Here is a 27533-nt window from a genome sequence, read left to right on the forward strand (position 1 = left end):
CCCAAGGCTTTATATGTGTGATCACACTTCTCTGGGTTAAATACAGAGAAGATTTCCCTAAGGTTATTTAAAAAGGTACTTATTCTAACTGAAATCTTTGAAAAAGAATTTGTGTTCTTGTTATGTCTGACTAATCATCAATCTTCTCTGCCCTCCATCCAGGACTTGTACTGCTCAAGAACCAGGAAACGGGCAGAGAAAATCATCACAGACTCCTCACATTTAGGTCACCACATGTTTCAGCTCCTCCGATCTGGCAGACACTACAGAACGCTGTCCACTAAGACTGTCAGACACAAGAACAGCTTCTACCCACAGGCCATCACCTTCATCAACAACTGATCACCAGACACCCATCACCCAGACCATATACACCATAAACAACCATTAGCACTCTTATTCTAAAACCACTGCACTATTGCACCTTATCCATGATCATTCATGATCATTCATGTTTGCACTGCTTGTTACACTAGTTATTATATATACTGTTTTTACATTATGTGACCACTTTAAAGCGCACTGTTATGTTATGTCCTTAGACTACGTATACTATGTATACTCTTGTTTATTGTGTATTGTAAATTATATGTAAAATATCTGTGAACTGTTAGTACACGGGAGACACAAACAGCCGGAAACAAATTCCTTGTGTGTGCGAACACACTTGGCCAATAAACCTGATTCTGATTCTAATTCTTAGACTTGATAACTCTGTTAACATGCTTAATAGTAGCAGATGTACTACCTACAGTTTTGAGTGGAGATTTAAATCCTGTTTATTTAGACATCTGTTGCTCATATGAAAGCTCAATAAACAGAACAACAATTGCTTGTTATAGCTGATGATCCAACCATCCTTAGATTTATTATGTGGCTGGGACTTCTTAAAACTGAAGATTAATGGTGAATTTTAAGAATCATCACAAGGATAAGAATTATCACAATGTACAAGGAGACAAAGCAATAAAGTGACCATTACACTTTATGAATTAGTTATGAAAATAATTTGGCTATAGTGTAGACAGGAACACAAACAGTTCTGGAGTACCACACTAAAGAAACTGTATGAATATAGCCTACTTTATTTGCCAATTCATAATACGTGAAATGCAAACCAAAAATACCTGTTTACATTACAATGATATTGCATTTATGTTTGGTTAGAAAATTAGCCAAGCAATTAAAATTAATTGTTTGTATACTCATTTTTAAAATCCAGCACACCATACTGAATAGTTCTGGACATAATTCATTTGAGAGATTTATTTGTAATTGTGTAATTGTGGGATTAGGTGAGATTTAATTCTTAGAATTAAAAAAGCAACAAAAGAAAACAAAGTGGTGATGTGGTGAAGCAAGGTATAAATAGATCATATTATTAAAAAGGTTGTCCTGTTGACGTGTTAGGACACGTTTGTGACATAAGCATGTCCTGCTGTGACTGCTTTCAGACTGTCACACTGAAAAACGTCATGTCTGATAATATCAGCTGTTGCTTTTCACTTTTTATGACAAAGGTCAGCATCATATATATATATATATATATATATATATATATATATATATATATATATATATATATATATATATATATATATATGTTCGTCTAGATAATTATCACATTTACTAACCCTTATTTTATGACAAATCATAGAATCTACAATGTACACAATGTTACCAGTGATGGCTAAGTTACCTTGAGAAAGTAATCCGATTACTGATTACTGATTACTCCTTTTAAAAGTAACTTAGTTACGTTACATATTACTTTATTTTAAAAGTAACTACGTTAGATTACAAGTTACTTTAGTAGTTACATTCAGCAGCAAAATAAAATTTTCCAATACTCACTTTATTGGAAGTGCATTTTTAACAGTAACAATGTATTGAAGCAGGTTCGGTAACCGAGGCAGAAACTGCTTAATCCAAAAATCCCGAGGAGGGAAACTTTATTGATAATGCAACCCTGGCACCCCCCCCCCCCCCCCCCCCCCAGTGTCACTTAAAGGGCAAGACTCTCCTGACATTACGTTTGTGTAGCTGCGCGGTATTATTTGTAAATCTATTTGTAAACGTAATACAAGCGAACTGGGGTGGGTTTCCCGAAACGTTCGTAGCGCCAAGTACTTCGTAACCTCGTATGAAACGTACGAGGTTAAGAAGTACTTAGCGCTACGAACGTTTCGGGAAACCCACCCCTGTTCAGTCAGACAGCTTGTGAAACGAAATACCATTACAATTTCAAGCATTTTAAAGTAGGCGACGTTAGTCAAAATTCCAGCACTTTTCAAACGTGGAACACAAAGCAACATTAAAATTCTCCAGGTAAATGTTCCTTCCCCTGTTTTTGATGGGTGTTTCTTTATACTACCACATATCGTTTCGGGAGGACACTGCAAAAAATGACTTGTAAAACGCGCTCGCGCTCTCACAGGGTAGCGCGCAGCGTGCGGAGTCGAGCGCTACGGTCAGACGCAAAAGTAGAACTGAGACAAGAAGAAAGCAAAAATATATATTTTTACTAGGGAAAACGCGTTACTGACATCACTGAATGTTACAATGTAACCTATATATTGACAGGATGGGACATTACCGTTTTCTGAGAGCCTACTAAAATGTTTGTATTATAAAGTCTTATAAATTCACAGCATTAAATGTATTGTTTATTTTGTTCTATCCCATGCATGTTTGGGTTAGGGTTCTACACTATACATCTTTGTCAGACAACCAAATGAAATTTCTCCTTCATACTGAGTAAGTCATTCATACATTCTGTTCTAAGAACAAGAATGACTAGTATTTCAAGTACAATAACTGTGTAGCTACACAGTGTCTGTTATGGGTGTGTACACAAGAATATCTGCCTCTTTCTCTTATGCAACACACAAATACACAAAATTATGATAAATATCTCACACAAGCACAGGCATAAAGTGTGCACACACACAGGTTTTTATGTATTAAGAGGATTTCCGTAGCCAAACAAGCTGAAACTTGTTTAAAGGGTTGCCATGACCTTTAACTTAGTGCTACACAGACACTGTTAAAAAAAAAAAAAACATTGCTCTACAGCAGGGAACTGGCGGCCCTCACTCAGTGCGGCCCGCAAATAGATCAATAATAATTTAATAGTTAAAAGAAAAAAAAACCGATAGAGCAGGACTTTTTTGTTCTTGTCACGTAGGGCTACGCCCCCCTCTCCCGTGTCTGTGTTGTTCCTTGCCCGGTTATCCTACCCTGCGTGTCTGTTGCCCTGGTTTCCCTCTGTCTGCCATGCCCGTGTCATCATTGTGTTCAGTTGTGTCTAGATTAGTCCTGTGTACTTGTATCTCTGTGTTTCGCCCGTTGTCGGTTATTTGTGGTTTGTTCGGTTTTGTGGATTATCTGTCATCGATGTTCTGGTATTTTCCGTCTCCGTTGTGTTTCTCCGTTGTTAATGGCTCTCCTGTTACGACTGCTACCTGTCCTGTTGACCACTTGGACGGCTCTCCCGTTTTGACCCGTGCCTGTACAAACGACTTTGCCTATGGAATTCCCCTTATTAAATCTTGCTCTTCTCAGTGTTTGTGTCCGCCTCCTCGCTCCGCAGCGCGCTACGCGTTACAGTTCTTTGATATGAAGGAGTTCAAATTCCTTTTTGCACGTTTTTAATTAAGCAAATGTTTTGTCTTTGTTGCTTATTAAGGACATGTTAATGCCTTTATATGCAGAAAATAGATGTATGTTGGTGCAATAAACATACAAATCTGAATTCATTTAAAATGTGTTCTTCCCAGCTGGCACACGACCGACCTTCAACGTTGAAATGTGGTTGAAATATAGTTGAAATACTGTCCGTTGTTGTTTCAACGTTGAAACAACGTTGAATCAACGTTTAATGTTAAATGGTTGCGCAAACGTTGAACTATTAACGGTGAATCAACGTTGAATATTAAATGGTTGCGCAAACGTTGAACTATTAACGGTGAATCAACGTAATATCTTCAACCTGCCTTTGTATTACCATTTCAAGTTCAAAAAACACATACAATAAAAAAAGTACAAACATCTCTTTGGCATTGGCTGAGGGTTATGAAAGAGGTATTAATTATTAGTAGTAGTAGTAGTAGTAATAATAATAATAATAATAATATAATTTTTATTTATTTATTAATTCGTCCAAAAACGTCGTCAAAAACAGGCAGGTATTAACCAGGAAGACAACATCAAGCAATGAAACAGTTTGAAATGTTTTGAGGCAGAAACAAAACTTCGCAATGACAAATCAACAGGTTTAGGGCAGGGCAGTCCTGGCCTGGCGGTTAGGGAACTGGTCTTGAGACCGGAGGGTCGTGGGTTCGATTCCCAGACGCCGTGACTGAGGTTGTGTGGTGGTTCTCCGAGATTAATTTTACAGAGAGAATAAAAAAATAAATAAAATTGTTCTTTTTTTCATTGTGGCATAGGCCTACAGTTGTTTTTTTCCTCTCTCCCATGCAATTTTGAACATCATGAACGTGAATTTTATGGTTTATTCAAGGTTGAATGTATGACGTTGAAACGACGTTGGCTTATCAACGTTGAATCACCTTTCAAAATCGACACATAATCCAACGTTGATTCAACCATCAAATTCGACGTCGATTCAACGTCGATTCAACGTCGATTCAACGTTGAAATGCCTGCTGGGTTATTGAGAATAATTTGTGGTATCTTTCATATCCAATTATTTGAAGTGTGTGGTCATGTGGCCCTCCAATAATAGTGCTGAAAAATTTTGGCCCTCTTTATCATGGAAGTTGCCCATCCCTGCTCTACCGAGCCAAAATATATTAACCTGAAAACCTGACTTAATGGTAGCATATGAAATTAGATTATCACAGCTACAATGATGTGTGTTTTTGCAAGGTCCTAATTTCTGATTTAAAAAACATTTTCACATAAGTTTTTCTTTTTAAAGTGAAACCAACTAGATATATACCAAATAGATAACATTTTGCTTAGGCTGTTGACCCTGTGATCTGGACCTAGATAAGCAGGGGAAATAGATAAATGATTAGCTTACACAGTTGTTAAAAAAAATGTAACATATTTCCATAATCGGTTTGATGACATTAGCCAAACATATTGATTGTCACTGTAGGCCGGTCCCAGGCATTCAGGGGAGGTGCCAACTTCCAAACAGACCTCCCGAACGTCATTCCCCCATTCAGTCACACACCTACTGACACACCCCTAATTACTCGTGCAACTGTTACTCATTTGTTCTGTCCTTTAAGGCATCACAGGTCCCACCATTCAGTGCTGTGTATTCCTTGAGCCTTCCTTGAGAAGGTTAGCATCATACACGCCATGATATCTTTGGGATCTTTTCCTTGCATCTCAATTATTGCTTGAGACTGTGACGCGGGAGGCAGCAGACGGACGAGACACAGAATCCTTCAGTTTCACTCACGGTCACTTTATTAAGTGCACAGGTATTGCACAATAGCGCACGAGTAACATAGACGACGCTCACAACATGCAGACTTAGACAACGACGAGCACAAGACACTGCGCGAACGCATATTAAATAGACAGACCACATCAACCCCACGTGATGACGAGACGAGCCACAGGTGAGACGGATAATGACAAGACGCACCCGCACCCACAGAGAGACACTGACGCAGACGAATAGACGCAGACAACGTTAACACACACCCCAAAGGAAGGGTTCGGGGACCGTAGCGTGACAGAGACTCTTTATTATAGTGCATTTGTGATGCCATTCCTTTTCGCTGGTGGTCTGTATCTTTTTTGTTTTGCTATTATGGGCATTAAATACACACCAGCTCTCGTTTCGCCTATTGCTGCTTCCATCCTGTTACATTGATCTGTATTAGATCACTCTTAAGAGCATCCACAATTCAAAGCTAAAGATGAAGTAAAACTAAACAGGCAACCCAGGCAACATGACAGATGAGTTACTGTCATACAGTATAGGAGGTGTAATGTCACAGGTGTTGGGGAGCAAAGAGGCAGATGCAAATGCTGAGAGGAGCTAGATTTAACAAAGGGCATTCCAGAATAAGGGTCATATAAACAAGCAGAGCTCAAATAAGAAATTCACTCAGACATAATTCCTAATTGCAATTGGCGTATTTTGGCATGCCAGTTACTTTACATTATTTAAAGTTTATTAACTTAATAGTCTTATTTTTTAATTTTATTATCTTATGTTTCTAGTGCCTTAGACTGGATTTTTGGACACCATGGTTCATCTTTGGCTCGTTCCTTTTTGGACAATTGGACTGTATTGCTGAGCTGCTTTGGCTATGATTTCATCAGTTCGATCCATCGTTCTCACTACTGGTGGCTCTGCTCTCCAATGTGGATTTAATTTATATTCCTCATTGGAAATATATCCATCGAGGGGCCTGCCAGTCTTCACATGAGGACATATTGGGTCCATTGCGTTTCATTGGGTCTACAGCTCATCACACCCGCCACTCTCGTCGAGGATCGAGTCGGGTGGTTGACCACAGTGTGCTAGGTTACCCAGCCTGGTCCGCTATCACTTCTGCTGGAACCGATAGTACCATTGTCAGCTTACTTAACTTACTTAACATTGCTCGCTAATGAGCACGGGACTTCTTGTTCAAGATCTCCTTATTGACCACAAGTATGACTTTCTCTGTTTAACTGAGACATGGCAACAACAGAATGACTCGAGTCCTACGGGGTATGTTTACATCTGTAAACCTCATGAGGTGGTCTCGCGATAATTAATTGGGAGGAACTAAAATTCTCTCTGGTGTGTGCTCCTGTTTTTGCCTCCTTCAGGGTACAGGTCTCTCAACTTGATGGCTCCATTCCTCTACCATCATTGTTAACATCTACCAGTCTCCTAAAGGCAATAAAGATTTTGTTTAGGACTTTGTTGCCCTACGCACACATCTTATCATTCTCTGACCTGTTATTATAGTTATGGGTGATTTTAATATTCACATAGACAGCACTAATGACTTCATATCTTGTATGGAGAGGTTTGGACTGCATCAGTTTATTGATGTTTCCACTCACTCTAAAAGTCACCGTTTGGACCTCGTCTGTTGCTTGGGTGTCGCTCCTTTTAACCGTTCAGTCAAAGACCTAACTATATCTGACCACTTTCTTTTTTCTTTTAATGTTAATATTCCTCTCTCCACTACAAAGCTTCCCTGTCTCATCACCTTCCACAATATTAAAAATATTGATCTAGTCTCCCTGTCTTCCATTTGGATTTCCATCAACAAATGGTCCCTGATGAGCTAGTGGCATTATGTAACACTGGTATTCAGGCCAGTCTTGACTCTTTTGCCCCACTGAAATCTTGTATGGTCCACTTCTCACACTGGTTCACACCTGAGCCCCCTGGTTCACACCTGAGCTTCGGCTCTTGAAAACTAAGGGATGAATGAATGTTCGATTTATATAGTGCCTTTCCAAATTCCCAAGGCACTTTACAATTTAACACAGGAACGAGTCACAGACAACCAATCACACACACACCGGCAAGAAGCGGCAGCCAATTGCGCACAGTGTACTCTACCAGAAGCCACAGCCCCCTGGGGGACTGAATGGGGTGCAGGAAGGGGAGAGAGGACAGACCCTAGTGGCAGAGCACCATCCACCACTGGGCATACAAGCAAACACACACACACACACACTCAGACACTACTTTTTACTGAACATAGAGCAGAGATGCTCACAAGTCATTTTTTGCAAGTCCAAGTCAAGTCTCAAGTCTTTGATCTCAAGTCCAAGTCAAGTCTCAAGTCTTTTACCTCAAGTCCAAGTCAAGTCTCAAGTCTTTGACCTCAAGTCCAAGTCAAGTCTCAAGTCTTTGTTCTCAAGTCCAAGTCAAGTCCCAAATATTTGAGTGACACTGTAGTCGCAAATCACTGTATAGTTGTAATGGTCTTTTATGACACTTCCGATGTATAATAGCTTAAACTTGTTAATGAACACACAAATGTTTTCCAGATAAATTTTGTATCCGTATTTTTCTCCAAAAAGTATTTTTCTTACAAAATTGTCATTTTTCTGGATACAATATTCTCTTCTTTCAGTAGAACATCTGCTATATTTTGTTCAAAAAGATAAAGGAGGGCTGTGAAATTAAAAAATCACATTTTAACTATATATATATGAAAGGTCTGCATATAAAGAAAATAGCAACCAAATTAGTGATTATAAAATAAAAATTAAAAACAGAATTCAAATTTTACAATAATAATGATTCTGACATAAAAAGCCCTGCAGCAACAACTATTTGTCTCCTAATGAACTGGATCAAACACAATCTATTTGAACTTCAAGGTGTCTTTCAGTTTCCAATACAAGGAAACTGTTTATGCAACTAACGCATTACATTTTTAAAAGATCAGGATTGACAGGGTACTTGCACTTATCCTGGCTCGGTGAGGGCGCATTATGAGACCTCCATGACTGAACACCCTCTCTACTGCCACCACTGGTGGCAAGTCAATACCAATATTGCAATATTGCTAATAACCTTTCAGGCAGTGACTAACCTTTCCGGGTGGGTTTTCATGTGGCGAATAAAATTAGATGTGGTGGAACCAGCGTCCTGTATTTTTATGCCACACACGCTGCAGTTTGCTGCTCTTCTATTTGCTACTTGTACTTGTTTTGTACCCAAAACTTATTATGAATGGTGGAACAGAAGCGAGCGTCCTCACCAACGCCGCCATGATCGCGATGTTTTGCGCCAGGTTTGAGGTGTGCGGAGTCGCGCGCAATGGTCACTTGCGAAATACTTGACGCGTCGCAACCGTCGAAAAAAATGACGAAAATGTTACGTCAGCGGGAAGTAAAAAGCATACACACAGGCGGAGAAAAGGTTGTCAAATGAAACACAAAAGAACATTACAAATAAAAGATTGTTCACGAGTCTCAAATCACGAGTCCAAGTCGAGTCGCAAGTCAAAGTCGAGTCTGAAGTCACTGTATATGCGACTTAAGTGCGACTCGAGTCCGAGTCCCAATCTCTGACATAGAGACACAGACACACACTCAGGGAGAATTTGTCAGGGACTGCCAATTTACCTAACCTCCATGTTTTTGGACTGTGGGAGGAAACCAGAGATCCCAGAGGAAATCCACGCAAACACAGGGAGAACATGGAAACTACTCAGATAGGGACTTGAACCCAAAACCCCAGTGCTGAGAGGCAAACGTGCTAACCACCAAGCCACCGTGTTGCCCACACAGTGACGGTATGACAGTATGAGCCATTGTTTCGGAAAACTGGTCTGTCCATTCACAAGGACATATAAGGACCATATGCTTCATTATAAGGACTCTTTATCTCAAGCTAAATCCAATTACTATTCTGTTTTAATTGTTTCTATGAACAGAGATACTACATCACTATCAGTTTGTAGAGCTCAATAATATTTCATCCAAACGTACAATGGTTAAATATGGGGTCCCGCAAGGCTCCATCTTAGGACCACTATTATTTACATTATATATGCTACCATTGGGCACAGTTATAAACAAACATGGTGTCAATTTTCACTGCTATGCGGATGACACTCAACTTTACATATCAGCCAAACCCGATAACAAACTCAGTTTAGAAAAAATTGAGGCCTGTGTAAGAGATATTAAATGCTGGATGTCTCTAAACTTCCTACAATTAAATGAGGACAAAACAGAAGTTCTCCTTGTGGGCCCTAAGGCCGCAAGACAGAAAATTCCAAATTTAATGCTTAATCTTGCAGACTATCCCATTACACCTGGCACAGTAGCCAAAAACCTAGGCGTCATATTCGACTCCGACCTATCATTTGATAAATATATAGATAATACTACTAGGATAGCTTTTCTACATCTCCGCAACATTGCCAAATTAAGAAATGCATTATCACAGGATGATGCAGAAAAATTGGTGCACGCCTTTGTTAGCTCTAGACTAGACTACTGCAATTCACTACTCAAATTGCATGTTCAAATAGGAATCTAAATAAACTTCAAATAGTTAAAAATGCCGCAGCTAGAGTTCTGACCAGAACTAGAAAATTTCAGCATATTAGACCAGTCCTATCAGCCCTGCATTGGCTCCCAGTTAAATTTCGTATTGATTTTAAAATTCTATTATTAGCATATAAAGCACTACACAGGCTTGCTCCTGAATACCTCCAGGAACTTATTTCCTACTATGAACCCCCACGTCAACTAAAATCACAGGGTGCTGGTCTGTTATTAGTTCCACAAATTAACAAGGTAACAGCAGGGGGAAGAGCCTTTTCTTATAAGGCCCCCCAGCTTTGGAATAATCTTCCTAAATGTGTCCGGGACTCTGACACAGTCACAATCTTTAAATCTAGGTTGAAAACCCACTTATTTAGTCTAGCGTTTGATAATTAATATCCCCCTTAGATAAAGGTACAGATCCAGGGGTTCATAGACGAAGGGTTTTATGGTAGACTGGGGCGCTGGTGCTGTCATCCTGTCACTGCTCGTGGTCACTCAAGTTTATTGACAGTGCAGTGGACGGATGCCATTGTCTCAGAATGCCCCCAAGCCTATGTTACCTTCTGGTTCTGCCTTTTTTTAGCTAGGCTGTAATAATTTAACTTAGTGCCTGTAACGTGGCTCGCGCCACGGAGCGAGGAGACGGACACAATTGCAGAGATGAGCGAGATTTAATACGGGGAATACCAAAAGCAGAGTCGTAATACCGGGCGCAGGTCATATCGGGAAGGCAGTCCATACAAGAAATGACAACAGACATACTCGGACAGATAAACCAAACACGGCGGGGAAACACGGAACAGGCAGGTACTCTAGTAGCGGAAACAATACTCACGAAGAACAGGTATACAAAGCATAAGGCACGAAGTAGACAAAATCACGGATGACACGACTGGGGAATGACGGGACTTTATACATAGAAACTAACTAGGGACAGGTGATGGCAATGACACTGGGCGTGGTAACAAACAAGGAAACACGAAGACAAACGAGCAGGGCAGGACAAACAGGCAGGGAACACGGACATGAGGGAACCCAGAGTGACAGCTATGAGAGGGGGCGTTGCCCTACGTGACAGTGCCGGAGTTGCTGCCACACTCCAGAAATGTTTATAATTTCACCTGTCCTGTATATGTCCTCATACAGAGCTAATTTTCCCTGTTTCATTTCTCCACATGGCTGCCCGCCTGCTTGAGGAATAATGAGATGAGGAGAGACAAGCGATCCATCCTGGGCCGGCCACCTCCTGCCTAACCGGATGCCTACACCATGATGGACATTATTACATCCTTTATATTCTGTCTAAATGGACATTATTGCATCTTTTAAATTCTGTCTACATTCTGTCTATATTTTTGTTGTTGTCATGGTGACCGGTGTCAGCCAGAGGAGGATGGGCTCCCCCCCTGAGTCTTGGTTCCTCTCAAGGTTTCTTCCTCATGCAAAAAACTAGGGAGTTTTTCCTTGCCACTGTTGCCTTTGGCTTGCTCACTGGGGGCTAGGACTCGGCACTTGTAAAGCTGCTTTGTGACAACAACTGTTGTAAAAAGCGCTATATAAATAAAATTTGATTGATTGATTTGATTGATCACTGTATGCATTGTATAAGAAAACTGTTCAAGTTCCGGACTCTCTTCCACCGTCTTTTTGTTCCACTATCTTTTGTAATTCTCTTATGTCTTTTTTCACTTTTGAGAGAAGAGTGAATGATAGCTGTAATAAGAGGAAGCAGAGAAAGCCAGACAGGATTTACCCAGTGTTTTGTTCGGAAAGGGTCCAGTGACCAGGTAGATGGCTTAGCGTTACAAATGAAATCAGAAAGTTCAGAGATGGGAGGTAAGAGAGAAAGATGAAAAATAGGTTAAAGATAGAGGAAATTCATAGGTTGTTCAAGGAAGTGTAAGAGACAGTAGGCACTGGGACTGTACCAGCAGCTTTTAAAACTGCAGCTATTAATCAGATTTATAAAAAAAACCTGGTGCTGATTCAACTGATTTTAAAAACCTATGCCCCATCTCCAATCTGACTTTTATTTCAAAAATACTTGCGAAAGTAGTAACAGCTCAGCTTCATTCTCATCTTTCACACAATGATTTTTACGAGCTATTTCAATCTGGTTTCCATTATTTTCATAGCATAGAAACATCTCTTGATTGAGTCACTAATGATCTCTCTGTAGCTGATTCTGGCTTTCTTTCTATTATTATTCTTCTGGATTTGAGTGCTGCCTTTGATACGTTTGTCACTCCATTCTTTATAGACTGTCCTCCATTGGGATAACTCACACCATTAATGTGATGTTGCGTGCAGGGTGACGGACGAGGCACAGAGTCCAACGTTACAGCACAACGACACTATTTTCACACACGAAAAAGCGCATACAGCGCTCGTTTAACATTAATACATTAATGACAGACTCAAACAAAGACGAGCACGGGACACTGCGCGAACGCACACTAAATAGACAGACCACATAATCCCAGCGTGATGATGAGACGAGCCACAGGTGAAACTGATTAACACACGGACACAACCACACCCACGAAGATACACAGACGCAGACGATTAGATGTAGATGACATCAACACACGCCCAAAGGGAAGGGGTCAGGGGCTGTACCGTAACAATTTAGTTTATACTAAATTGAATTAGTTTATATAGTTTATGGGGCAGTCATGGCCTGGCAGTTAGGGAACTGGTCTTGTGACCGGAGCATCGTGGGTTCGATTACCAGACAGGCCATGATTGAGGTGCCCTTGAGCAAGGCACCTAACCCCAACTGGGTGCCGGGCTAGGGCTGCCCAACGCTCTGGGCACGTGTGATCCACAGATGACACATTTCATTAAAACTTTCACTTCTCAACCCTCACTTTTTATCTCTGGTGTCCCTCAGGGATCCGTCTTAGGCCACTTTCTTTTCATAACCTATCTTCTCTACCTTGGTAACATCTTCTGAAATTATGTCAACTGAATATCTGTAATACAATCCTAGATCTCTCTCAACTTCCTCAAATTAAATGGTGACAAAACAGAGCTTCTACTTGTTGGCACCAAATCCAATCTCTCCAAAGCAAATAGCTTTTCTCTCACTATTAATAACTGCTCTGTCTCTCCTTCGGTTTGGGTAAAGAGCTTGGGTGTCATCCTGGATAGTACTCTCTGATTTCAATCACACATCAATAATATCACTTGATCTGCTTATATCTACCTCAGAAATATCACTTGTCTACATCGTGAATCTTTCCTCTCACACTACTGTTATTCTGGTCTTGTTACTTCCCGATTGGATTACTGTAGTTCTCTTCTTTTTGGTCTTCCTCTTAAATCATTACACATACTTCAAATTGTTCAAAACTCAGCTGCACGTATCATATCCTTCTTCTCATTATATCACACCTGCTTTACATTAGCACTGGCTCCCGGTTAGACAACGCATCATTTACAAAATTTTACTCCTCACTTTCAAGACAATTCACAACCTTGCCCCTTCTTATATTGTATATCAGACCTTATTAATATCACCCCTCACTCACGATCACTGAGATCATCTGCCATCACTCACCTGTCTGTTCTTACGCCTCAGCACCATGGGGAGTAGGGCTTTTAGTAGCTCTGCCCCAAGGTTACCGAATGTTCTACCTCCTGACTTAAGGAATTCTGACTCTATTTCACATTTTAAGTCAGGTCTCAAAACTTAACTGTATAGAGTTTCCTATAACATGACTCCAATTGCTCTGTTCATTTTTATTATTTTTTGTTAAATACTGTCTTTCTGTTTTGTTGTTTTATTTATTATTATTGTCATTTTATATTTTTGATTATGTCAGGTGACCTTGAGTGTCAGAAAGGCTCCCTCAAATAAAATGTATTATTATTACTATTATTATTGTTCAGTTTACGTTAAAAGTGTTCACTGTGGGTAAGGAATGCTGTAGCTCTCAGGAAAAACACTAGCATATATATTTGTGCTGGCTTTAATGGTCCTGTGTCTTCTGGTAGAGGGAAGAGGGAAGTGTCTGAAAGAGGAGATGTCCAGGATGAGAGGGGTCAGCTGTAATTTTGCTGGTGCGTTACATCACCCTGCTGTTTTTCAGTCCTGAAGCATTGGCAGACTACATCCAATGACCTTCTGTCTTGATTATATGCTGGAGTTTACATGACTTTAAGGGTTTCATTGGTTATTCATCCACTGACACATTAATCCATGAGAGTATAATCATTGTATCATTTTGGAAGCTCTTCAACAGTATAAAGAATCTGGCCATAAATATGTATACCTTATATTTCAGGTATACATGCAGGTAAACTAACAGTTTTAAAATGCATTTCAAAAGGACTTAACCCATCATTACTTTTATACTAACTGTAGGTAGATAGAGAAGAGTTTGTGTAATTGTATTTGGTGTATATTTGGTGTATGTACACTGTAAAAAATTTCTATGTAAAATTACAGTAATTTACTGGCAGCAGTTTCACCAGTATTATACCATATTTTTACAGTACGGATACTGTAATTACAATTACAGCATAATACTGTAAACACAATCTACACAATATTACTGTTTTTTTTAAACCTACAGCAATTTACTGTTAATTTCTGTTACAGCTAACAGAACTCCGTAAACAAAAACAACAGCTCAAAGGGCAGCGGTAGCTCAGTGGTTAAGACATTGGTGTTGCAATCCAAAGGTCCTGAGTTCGAATCCCCCCCTCCTCCTAGCTGCCACTGCTGGGCCCCTGAGCAAGACCCTTAACCATCAATGGCTGGGTTTATATTTATGGCATTTGGCAGACGCCCTTATCCAGAGCAACTTACATTTTAATCTAATTTTTATACAAGTGAGCAATTGCGGGTTAAGGGCCTTGCTCAGTCATGGCCTAAGGTCTGGGAATCAAACCCACGACCCTCCGGTCACAAGACCAGTTCCCTAACCACCAGGCCATGACTGCCCTTATATAAAATTCTAGCCTAAGTATTTTTCTAATATTTATTTCTAGTATTTTTTCTAATATTTTTGTTAGCTTCGTACGGTTAGCTAAAAACTTAGATTAGGTTTTCAGGTCCACGATGTAACTTGCACCACAATGCAGTGTTACAACTGCTAAAACACTCAAGCAAGTAGAACAAAATAGGGAAAAAACTCAGGATTTTCTAATCTCCCAGCAGCCATTGCTAATTAGGAAATGCTCAAAAGGGGGCGCTCGAATTACAGCAAAGATACCCACAATGCTTATCAGTTCAGAGCAACTTCCTGTATATGAAGTATACAGTAGTTTACTGTCAGATTTTCCCTGTAAATTTATAGTCCTGTTAAAGAACAGTAAATAAATAACAGGTTAATACTGTTGGAATTCTGCTGTAAATTAACAGCAATTTTTTACAGTGTATATATATCAGTAGCGAATCGTGACCATTAAACCTGTGCCTGCTACCACCCCCCCCCCCCCCCGAAAAGTTTTTTTGCTCTCCTAATAAACTGCAATAAAGAATAAAGAAAAAACCGAGACGACAGTATAGCTTTAGAGACGCAATAAACAATAACATTTGTACTAGATAACTTGTTAAGCAAAATAAGTTTTCAAACAAAATAAGGTTTCACAGCTCCGTGGTTCTCGGAAGCGGAATATGTAAATGAGGACGTCAAAGGACTGAATTGAAACTAACGACTGCTAGCGTCGCCACAGCGAAATTATCATACAGTTAAGCCCACCCACTGAGAGGGAAGATATGATTGGTCAATTTTACTGTCATTTGAAATTGGTACTGCGCTGAATTATAACTGCCAGGCCCTCTGTAAACGAACAGCAGGCATCACAGTCCTGATAGGAGGAGACACAGGCTCACAGGCTTCCACTTAACCCCTCACTTTCCAGCACAGATTGAATAGACAGGGTTGAATAATTTTTGTAATTGTTTAGATGTCGATTGTAAAACTGTAAGTAGATAAAATAAAATTGGATAATTATATATATCATGTTTTAAGAATATTTTAGGCCTTCTGAGAGGGCGTAGAGGGCCCTGACGGTTCCCCACTGATATATATATATATATATATATATATATATATATATATATTAGTGGTGGGCCGTTAACGGCGGTCGTTAATTTGATACTCTTATCGGGCGATATAAAAATTATCGCCGTTAATCTATTCTTAAAGTTGGGTTTGGAACTGGGTCAAAATGGGTAAGCAAACTGATGACTTTCAACATGATAGTTTAGCTTGGCTGTATTCCTAACCAAATTGCACAGTAGGGGCGAGAACGAGTTTTTAAACCTGTGATTTACAAATCGTACGTGTTTTTACATGGATGCAGCCACAAAGTCGAAAATTCATTTTAGGAACGTAAGGTGTAACGGGAGCGGAGCTCGGAGCGGTCGTTTTCTGCATGGTCCTAGCGCTAGATTCGTCGCTATTTAAATATTTCTTTTTAACCGTTAAAACTGACTTTTGAAAATTACGTCCGTGAGGTTAAATGTACTAAATGTTGGCTTACATTTCAAATATCATGTTTAGCTGAATAAACATGTTATTTAATGTACAGTATGTAGGCTTACAAATTCATGTTTAACTGAATAAACCGTTGAACACGAGTAGCTTACATTTTATTGAGCATGGTTTTTTTCTTCAAGTATCAAAGTAGAACAGCTTCCTCAAGCAGTCATTGATGCATTTTGGAAACAGGAGATGAGCCCCTGGTCTAATGCACCCTCTGTATTAAGAAACCCTATGTCAAAAATTGACTTTTAGTCATTACTTGGGTAGCACGCATATAAACCATTTTAATATAGATTAATCTAGATTAATTTCAAGATTTCAGTGAGATTAATCTAGATTTAAAAAATTTATCTATGCCCACCCCTAATTTATATACACTGCTCAAAAAAATAAAGGGAACACTTAAACAACACAATATAACTCCAAGTCAACCAAACTTCTGTGAAAGCAACCTGTTCAGTTAGGAAGCAACACTGATTGTGAATGTAATGGACAACAGGTAGAAATGAGAGGCAAATAGCAAGACCCCCCCTATAAAGGAGTGGGGTGCTGCAGGTGGGGACCACAGACCACTTCTCAGTACCTATGCTTTCTGGCTGATGTTTTGGTCACTTTTGAATGTTGGTGGTCCTTTCACACTTGTGGTAGCATGAGACGGACTCTACAACCCAGGTGGCTCAGGTAGTGCAGCTCATCCAGGATGGCACATCAACGCGAGCTGTGGCAAGAAATTTTGCTGTGTCTGTCAGCGTAGTGTCCAGAGGCTGGAGGAGCAACCAGGAGACAGGCCAGTACACCAGGAGACGTGGAGGAGGCCGTAGGAGGGCAACAACCCAGCAGTAGGACCGCTACCTCCGCCTTTGTGCAAGAAGGAACAGGAGGAGCACTGCCAGAGCCCTGCAAAATGACCTCCAGCAGGCCACAAATGTGCATGTGTCTGCACAAACGGTTAGAAACCGACTCCATGAGGATGGTATGAGGGCCCGACGTCCACAGATGGGGGTTGTGCTCACAGCCCAACACCATACAGGACGCTTGGCATTTGCCAGAGAACACCAGGATTGGCAAATTCGCCACTGGCGCCTTGTGCTCTTCACAGATGAAAGCAGGTTCACACTGAGCACATGTGACAGACGTGACAGAGTCTGGAGACGCCATGGAGAGTGATCTGCTGCCTGCAACATCCTTCAGCATGACCGGTTTGGCAGTGGGTCAGTAATGGTGTGGGGTGGCATTTCTTTGGAGGGCCGCACAGCCCTCCATGTGCTCACCAGAGGTAGCCTTACTGCCATTAGGTACAGAGATGAGATCCTCAGACCCCTTGTGAGACAATATGCTGGTGCGGTTGGCCCTGGGTTCCTCCTAATGCAGGACAATGCTAGACCTCATGTGGCTGGAGTGTGTCAGCAGTTCCTGCAAGATGAAGGCACTGAAGCTATGGACTGGCCCGCCCGTTCCCCAGACCTGAATCCGATTGAGCACATCTGGGACATCATGTCTCGCTCCATCCACCAACGTCACGTTGCACCACAGACTGTCCAGGAGTTGGCGGATGCTTTAGTCCAGGTCTGGGAGGAGATCCCTCAGGAGACCATCCGCCACCTCATCAGGAGCATGCCCAGGCATTGTAGGGAGGTCATACAAGCACGTGGAGGCCACACACAATACTGAGCCTCATTTTGACTTGTTTTAAGGACATTACATCAAAGTTGGATCAGCCTGTAGTGTGTTTTTCCACTTTAATTTTGTGTGTAGCTCCAAATCCAGGCCTCCATTGGTTAATAAACTTAATTTCCATTGATGATTTTTGTGTGATTTTGTTGTCAGCACATTCAACTTTGTACAGAACAAAGTATTCAATGAGAATATTTCATTCATTCAGATCTAGGATTTGTTATTTGAGTGTTCCCTTTATTTTTCTGAGCAGTATATATACTTCTAGCAGTTAATTTTCTGAAGCCGCTCCCACAAGTTTGATTGGGTTGATGGGCACTTTTTTCGTACCATACGGTCAAGATGCTCCCACAACAGCTCAATGGGGTTGAGATCTGGTGACTGCGCTGGCCACTCCATTACGGATAAAACACCAGCTGCCTGCTTCTTCTCTAAATAGTTTGTGCATAATTTGGAGGTGTGCTTTGGGTCATTGTCCTGTTGCAGGATGAAATTGGCTCCAATCAAGCGCTGTCCACAGGGTATGGCATGGTGTTGCAAAATGGAGTGATAGCCTTCCTTATTCAAAATCCCTTTTACCTTGTACAAATCTCCCACTTTACCAGCACCAAAGCAACCCCAGGCCATCACATTACCTCCACCATGTTTGACAGATGGTGTCAGGCACTCATCCAGCATCTTTTCAGTTGTTCTGTGTCTCACAAATGTCCGTCTGTGTGATCCAAACACCTCAAACTTTGATTTGTCTGTCCATAACACTTTTTTCCAATCTTCCTGTGTCCAATGTCTGTGTTCTTTTGCCCATATTAATCTTTTTCTTTTATTAGCCAGTCTCAGATATGGCTTTTTCTTTGCCACTGAGGTGTATTTTCTTCTTTAGCAATGCTGTGATGATGAATGAAGAAGTCTCTGCCGACACTGTCTTAGTTGTCAATAATAAGTTTATTGTAAAAAAGAACAGCATCAAATCAAGCACCATGGTCTTGCTTGAGAGAGGTCTCGGGCCAATTGTGAATCTCCTCTCTCGAACACTGCCAGTCTACCCATATTTATATGCGAGTTACACAAAGGAGGTCTGATGCCCCTCACATCTGTAAACTCTATCATATCATCCATCATGAAAAAGAAAAGCGAGTAGGGTGAGAAAGGGCCCACCAGACCTTTGACCCCTGAACTAGGGCCCCTTTTCCCCTAAACCAAAAAACATATGTAAACCACATTCTTCAACCTCTTTGTCCTGCTCAACTGAACATAAGCAAGAAGAGAAATGAATTTTAGACCAGTTTGTTTAAACTTAAACACTACATAATGTATTACATAGGCACAGACACTACATATTTCCCCCCTTCGAGACTACGCAGAGTCTCGAAAAACAAGAAAATTTCATATTTGTTACATGTCATATACATTTTTGTACCCATCACATTATAACAGCTCTCCTACAGTGCTTCCTACAGCACACTTAACAATACAACATCTTGTGGAGTGTAAGAGCAAAAAACCTGTCAGGCAGAAATCTTTCTTGAAATGTCCATCAAACAATCTAGACAGGAAAATTCTCTTACGGCCCCTCTGCCTAGGTGACCACATAAAGTACTCCAACCAATTTGAAAAAGGAAGATATTTCAAGCAAATGAAGTAGTTATATAGCTTAACAAATACATATAGAAACCTCAGAAAATAAAGTCAAAATGTTCAAATCCAGGCTGGTCGACCCATCGGACCTGAAATTCGAACCTTTCCTTACCTAGTTACCCCTGTCCCTAACATCGAAGAAAAAACAAAACATTCTGAGGTCCCACATGTACTCATCCAACTAACAGAAACATCATCCTATATCACCATCAACCATCATATTTGCTCATAGAATACATTCAAAACACATGATTATACTTTATTCAGATTAATATTATCACACAATCTACTAGTATGCAGATGTATATACGAAGGAAACCATATTGATGTGTCACTCTGCAGCTCCTCAGCAGCTTGACTCTCAGTGTAGTGTCGACAGCCTGTGGACTCTGGACACCATCTCTCAGCATCCTTGTTCAGAGTCCTTCTGTATTGTCCATTTTTTAGCTCCTGAACCCCTCATAGCCTTCCCCACTATTTGTTCTGGAGGGGAAGAAAAAACACAAACCAGTATCTTTGCAAAAACAACAGATGTATGTGAATTAAACATCAAACACAGACTTAATCCTATATGGAATGCAAAATTCACCATATCATACTTTCACACTCCAAATTATAAGTCACCTGTTCCATTTCCCCCCTACACACACTCACACACTCTATTGTACTAAAAACTACTAGAATACTAAAAAACAACAACAAATGTCAAAACAATAAATGTGAATAAATATCAAAATGGATACTTTTCCACTAATTCACCTTCTATCACCACCTCCTCGTCATCACCTATATCAGACCTCTGCAACAACGGCATCTGAACTGAATCTCCAGACATCACAACTCCAACCCATCTCAATATCATAGCCTTCGCAAAGGTCAACACCAGCGTACAACCGCAAAACATCACAAACAATGATAGGAGAACCGCTATCAAAATCTGAACCATCGCTGCTCCCATAGATCCTAATCTCTCTCGCAACCAGGCATTCGCAGACCATCCAGCTCCTTCAGATGGACCAAACGCATCCCTAATGTTCTTCAATGCATCAATAACACTAGTCATATTATCAGAATTATCAGGAATCAAAGTATAACAGGCATCTCCAGTTAAGTTCAAAGCTACACACAAACCTCCCTGTTTGGCCAAAAGATAATCAAGAGCCATGTCATGCTTCAGTAACGTCAGACGGTGACTCCTCTGAATATTTTTAGCAAATGATCAAAACCCTTTATAGTTTCATCTGCAAAACCCTGTAGGGTATATGTAATATTATCAATATGATCTGCCAGAAATGTTACACCATACCATGGAAACAAACCTATACCCCACTGCTCTCCTAGACTTATCCTCCAATGGAAGGACTCCACCTCGTGAAATTGTGCTAGTTCTCTTCTTGGCCTATCTCCAGAAACAGCATCAGAGTGAACCTCATCAGATCTATTCCCTCTCTGAACAGAGAAAACCTCATACGGAAGCTTTAACGTTGCCATGTAACAGCATCCTGTCCATCCATGCGGCAAAAATATATACTATAAAATTGAAGGCCATGTGCTTGGCGTTGGCACTTTCACCACACATGGACATTTCAATCTCCTTACTGATTTTACAGAATGAGTTAATTGCTGAAACCATAAGTTCCTACCTGCCCATTTGTCTGCAATTTGTAACACTGAAGAATCAAATCCAAAAGCCTTCCACTTAGCCTCTCTCTTTCTTCTTGTTATCCAACAGCTGTATTTGATTAAGTTTTCTTAGAATCTCTTGATCTTGTTCTTTCTGGTCATGGTCTTTCTTCCTGTATAGCTCCACTTGATGGACTATATGACCTTTATAAACACCCTTGGTCATACTTCCAAGACCAACTACTTCTGCCAGTTTGCTTCTTACTGGTAAGGGCAGCCCCTTCTGTATTTTTGCTCTCAAGATTGACTGCTCCATTTGATTCATATCTGGATCATGTCCTGTGACATTCCTCCACACTTGATGTGCTCTTGACACATAGGCTCTTGGGTTCTCTTCCTGTCCCAGTGGCTCAATGAGAATATTATCAGGATGTACGTTTGTTGGAAATGTATCTCTCAGTGCTCCCCACACTCGTCCTCTATTCGCAGAAAACAACTCAGGATCATTCACAGCAGTTCCCACATATCTATTCAGTCCAGCTTTCAATATGATCTCTTCCATAGCTGGAACCCCTAGGAGATTAGCCAAAAGTCTCTTAATGTCTCCTATGGCAGGCTGCGTCCCCACCATGATCTCTTCCAACTTTGAAATCCACGGATGTGCTCCATCTTGAAGAGTAGGCAACTTCTCAAGTATGTCTGACATGTCTGTATTCTGCCAGGGCTTGTACTCCATATTCTGCCCTCGAATGATGACTGGACACATCTTCTCAGGTCGCTTCCCTTTTCTTGAGCGCAACACATATTTTACTTCTGATCTTAGGGAGCCTTGTCGCTCAACCTCCCTTGAGGCTCTCCTCTTGTCTTCTTTTGTCCCAGTACTAGATGCTGCCAGACAAGACCCTCTTGAATATGAAGAACTCCTACACTCAATATCTCCATCACTGTCTCCATTCTCACTTTCATTTGAACTTTCATCTACTGAATCTTCTTTCCTCCACATTCTGTTTCCCTTCCTTTCTGCTCTTTCCAGCATTCTTCTGACCTCAGGGTCATATCCACCCCTGACTTCCTCCAGGTCACTTTCATCATCTTCAGAAACCATCTTCTTAACCTTCATTTTACCCTTAGTTTCCAGACTTACCATTTTCTTCTTGCTTTTAGAACTTGGATACATCTTGATAATTGTCTCTGCTTGTCCAGTTTCTATTATTTTATCATCTTCATCTCTGACATTATAGACGCCTTCTTGACTGATCACTGGGAGCTGAGGATAGATTTCCTTAAACTTCACTTCCTTCTCATAGGGAGGGGGCTTCTTTACCAGATCCGTGTGAGAGAAAGGTGTCTCAATTTCTGACGTCAGCCGTTCAGTTTCTCTTTCACTTTTTGCTATATCTTCTGCACTTCTTTCTCTCTTTTCCTTTGCAACTTTTATCATCTTCTGTCCTTCCTTTTCAAACAACTGAAGAAACTCAAGCTCTGCATGTCTCTTCTCTTTGCGGTGTTTACCTTTCCTACCCTTCTTTTGTCCTGCCTTGTATGTGGACATAAGCACTTGCATTGTTTTGATCACATCCGGGTTAAGAGTCCCCTCCAGTGGCCATGGTTGATCTATATCAGGCCAACGCTTATTCCATTTCTCTGACATCTTTGCAATACCTTTAACTAAAGGATTATTCTTCTGCACTACATCAACAGGTGTAAGTACTTTTACCGCTTTACTGTCCTTATCCGACATTGCAACAGCTCCCTTGATTCCCTTATTATAAGTTAAACTGACTAAAAATACTGAGACTCCTTTAAAACTATTTAAAAATTTACTGACTTCCTGCCTCTTTCTTTTTTCAAATTAATTTAATTTAATTATTTACCTTTTTTCAATAAGTATTTATAACTAATCAATTAACCAATCAATTTATTAAATTTATTTGCCACTATTTTGCTGCAATCAAAGAGAAAAAGAACACAATTTGCCAACTCCAGAGGAATCAAACCACATTAATGTACATTCACAATACTGGTCACTCCCAATCACTCTATCAAACTGTAAATAAAAGCACTTCAAATATCCTAGAAAGAAAAACAACCCCAAGGGAAAAGCATAGACTCCAGCTACAGACCAACTATTACCAAAGGTATTCTCATCATATAAACCATATAAACACAAATGGATCTCCAATACAACTCAAATAAGAAGTAACCAATGCACAGAGATAAACTCTCACCTACAACTCCTTACAGAGTCTAAATCAAAGTAGCCTCAAGTAACTAAAGCATCAACTAGTCAATCTGTTGCCAAGGTTTGTTCTATAAAAAGACTACACAGCATGTAGTATCTTACATACACAGAAACAAGAGATGCATCTATTAAACCCCAAACTGAAATTTTCCTTTAACAGCTTAAATGTGAAACCGGACTAGATATATCAACATTAGTGACTTTAAATGGTTATACACATATATATTCAGGAAGCAGGTATTGGTCAAAAAGTTTGTCAATAGACACACTGGCCTTTGTCAGGCTGGAGTTAGCAGACCTCAAGCAGTGGCCCCTCCTCCTTCTCCTTCTCTGACACACACACCATGAACAAACAAAGGAACAGACCAGAGTTTTAATGTCTCAACTCTCTGAGCAGCTTAACACAGTTCGCGCCAAGTTATCTTCCAACACATATATCATATGTCTACAAAATATCCACCTCAATTAAAGTTCTATACCATACATGAAAAACTTCATTTTATTTATTTTACTCCAAAAACAAAATGTTTCTCTATGCTTGTGCACACAAATGATCCTCCCTGATCTTTCTTTCAAAGAATAAATGTCCTTCTTTGGGGGCTCATATAATTTACTCAGATATCCTACGTCCACTCAAAAGAGGCTCATAGATTTTAACAAAGTCCCTGGAAAGAGGCTCATAAGTTCTCATCTTTATTCATAAAGTCCTCTTTCCAAAGGCTCATGCATTTTTATTTATTTATTAATTTATTTATTTTTTAACAACTCAAGTCCCCCAAAAAGGCTCATAAATTTTCTATATCATATATAACTCAACTACTAACATTTATATAGGCCTTTATTTAATATAAAATCATATAATCCATGGAAACCAACTCACTCATCTTCTCACACACATCTGGCATTCCACCAAGATACGCACACACACAGAGACAAACTCAGCTCGCACACACACACAGACAGACACCCAGGCAAAAGGACAACTCTCCCTCTAAGCACAAAACAACTCTCAACCCTAAACCAGGTATAAACTTACAAACCACTAAATCCCAAACACTCAGAGTCGACTCATTCATACACTTCCCTATAGCATGCTTTATAGCCGCTCCTTTTCTCATTTTCCTTTTCTCTTACATTAAAAATTTTTGCTACCATATGAGGTGTAGACAATTCAAATGTCAGGCTGCTTCGAACACAGCTCGTCAGCTAATGTTGAGTGGGAACCTACAATGAATCTTAATGCTACACGACCAGTTCCATTGAACTGACCTGAAACTCACCTAGTGACTTTCCAGGATTTTGGCCCATCTAACATCGCCTCCCAGAGGGCTTTAAACCAAATCTGCGGCTTTCCTTTAACTTTTAACCTTTAACTCTTAAACTCATTTCTCATTATCTCTTTACCTTTTCCTCTTTAATCCTCTATTTATGCTTATTAGTAGCCAATTGCCCTGGGCCCAGGGTTACCACTAGTCTCTTTACTTTTAACCAAATCAGACTATATCACAAAGCCAACTTTCATGCAGTGACTAATGTACACATGTCTTACTGTTAAGAAGTCAAGGGCCCAAACAACTTACTCTCGCATGGTGTTATTTAGCACACTGTTATCATTACTAGTTACGCTATTCTACACTTAAACCATTTCCTATTCTTTACTTCAACTTTAAACCTTTATCTTCACTATTTCCCATTCATCTCTATTCCCATATTTCAACATATGCACCACCATAATCCCCAAATTTAGAACCCAAATTTAAAACGGAGAGTTTCTCTAACAGCAACACAGCATGGCACATAAATGATTCTTCTCGGTGCAACTAGACAGCAACCACACAACAGCCCTTACGAATAAACCAACACCCAAAACACGTGAGAAACCAGCTCACCCGTTTGCCGGCTTGGTGCAGGAATAAATGCGCAGAGGTCGTCAGCAGCGCTGTCAGTCACAACACGGTCCCATCTGGGGTGCCAACTCTTGAGGTGTATTTTCTTCTTTAGCAATGCTGTGATGATGAATGAAGAAGTCTCCACCGACACTGTCTTAGTTGTCAATAATAAGTTTATTGTAAAAAAGAACAGCATCAAATCAAGCACCATGGTCTTGCTTGAGAGAGGTCTCGGGCCAATTGTGAATCTCCTCTCTCGAACACTGCCAGTCTACCCATATTTATATGCGAGTTACACAAAGGAGGTCTGATGCCCCTCACATCTGTAAACTCTATCATATCATCCATCATGAAAAAGAAAAGCGAGTAGGGTGAGAAAGGGCCCACCAGACCTTTGACCCCTGAACTAGGGCCCCTTTTCCCCTAAACCAAAAAACATATGTAAACCACATTCTTCAACCTCTTTGTCCTGCTCAACTGAACATAAGCAAGAAGAGAAATGAATTTTAGACCAGTTTGTTTAAACTTAAACACTACATAATGTATTACATAGGCACAGACACTACACCACTCTGCCCTGAAGGCCAGCATCCCGGAGTCGCCTCTTCACTGTAGATGTTGACACTGGCGTTTTGCAGGTACTATTTAATGAAGCTGCCAGTTGAGGACCTGTGAGGCGTCGATTTCTCAAACCTGAGACTCTAATGTACTTGTCTTCTTGCTCAGTTGTGCAGCGGGGCCTTCCACTTCTCCTTCTACTCTGGTTAGAGCCTGTCTGTGCTCTCCTCTGAAGGGAGTAGTACACACCATTGTAGGAAATTTTCAGTTTCTTGGCAATGTCTCGCATGGAATAGCCTTCATTTCTCAGAACAAGAATAGACTGTCAAGTTTCAATTGAAAGTTGTCTTTTTCTGGCCATTTTAATCTGGTTCGTTTAATCGAACCAACAATTGTAATGCTCCAGATTCTCAACTTGCTTAAAGGAAGGTCAGTTTTATAGCTTCTCTAATCAGCAAAACTGTTTTCAGCTGTGCTAACCTACTTGCACAAGGGTTTTCAAGGGTTTTCTAAATATCCAATAGCCTCCTTACACAGTTAGCAAACACAATGTACCATTAGAACACTGGAGTGATGGTTGTTGGAAATGGGTCTCCATACATCTATGTAGATATTGCATTAAAAACCAGACGTTTACAGCTTGAATAGTCATTTACCACATTAATAATGTATAGAGTGTATTGTTGATGCATTTAATGTTAGCTAAATTGAAAAAAAAACTGCTTTTCTTTCAAAAATAAGAAAATTTCTAAGTGACCCCAAACTTTTGAACGGTAGTGTGTATATATATATATATATATATATATTAGGGGTGTCACAATTTTGATATTAAATCAAAATTGATCGAAATTATGAAATTATGTCATGATCTCGAGCCTCGAAGTCAAAAAGGATCGACGATCCCTCCCTCTAAGCTACGCAAGCACCCACACTACGTAAAGTAAAGCCTGGTTTAAACTAGACACGTTGCGGGGGTCCGCGTGCCAAAAATGACGTAATCGCGGTGGCTCCGCTCGTGCGCGCTGGCGATTCGCAAGGTTATGCACCTCTCGAATTTTGTAACTTTGTGCGCGCGCCGTGCTTCAGCACAATGAACCAAGTCATGTTTTCTGGGCTCATACACATTTAGAAGGTGGAATTAAAGCACCTAATTAAGTTAAATATTTATACATATACCAGACCCTCCAGAAAGTGGCGATGTTGCGATTTGCAACTTCAACGCAACTTCAAGCAAACCCTGCGAATTCAGGGCGGTGTTGCAACTTCAGCCAATCACTGCAACTTTCCCGCAAATTTGACCAATCACTGATGTCGTCTTGATGTGACGTCGACAAACTCCCGCCTTACTTCCGTATATACGTTCAAGAGGAGCAGACTGAAAGCAGCATGGTGCCGGTGAGGTCG

Source organism: Brachyhypopomus gauderio, unplaced genomic scaffold, assembly GCF_052324685.1.
Source record: "Brachyhypopomus gauderio isolate BG-103 unplaced genomic scaffold, BGAUD_0.2 sc68, whole genome shotgun sequence".
NCBI lineage: Eukaryota > Metazoa > Chordata > Actinopteri > Gymnotiformes > Hypopomidae > Brachyhypopomus > Brachyhypopomus gauderio.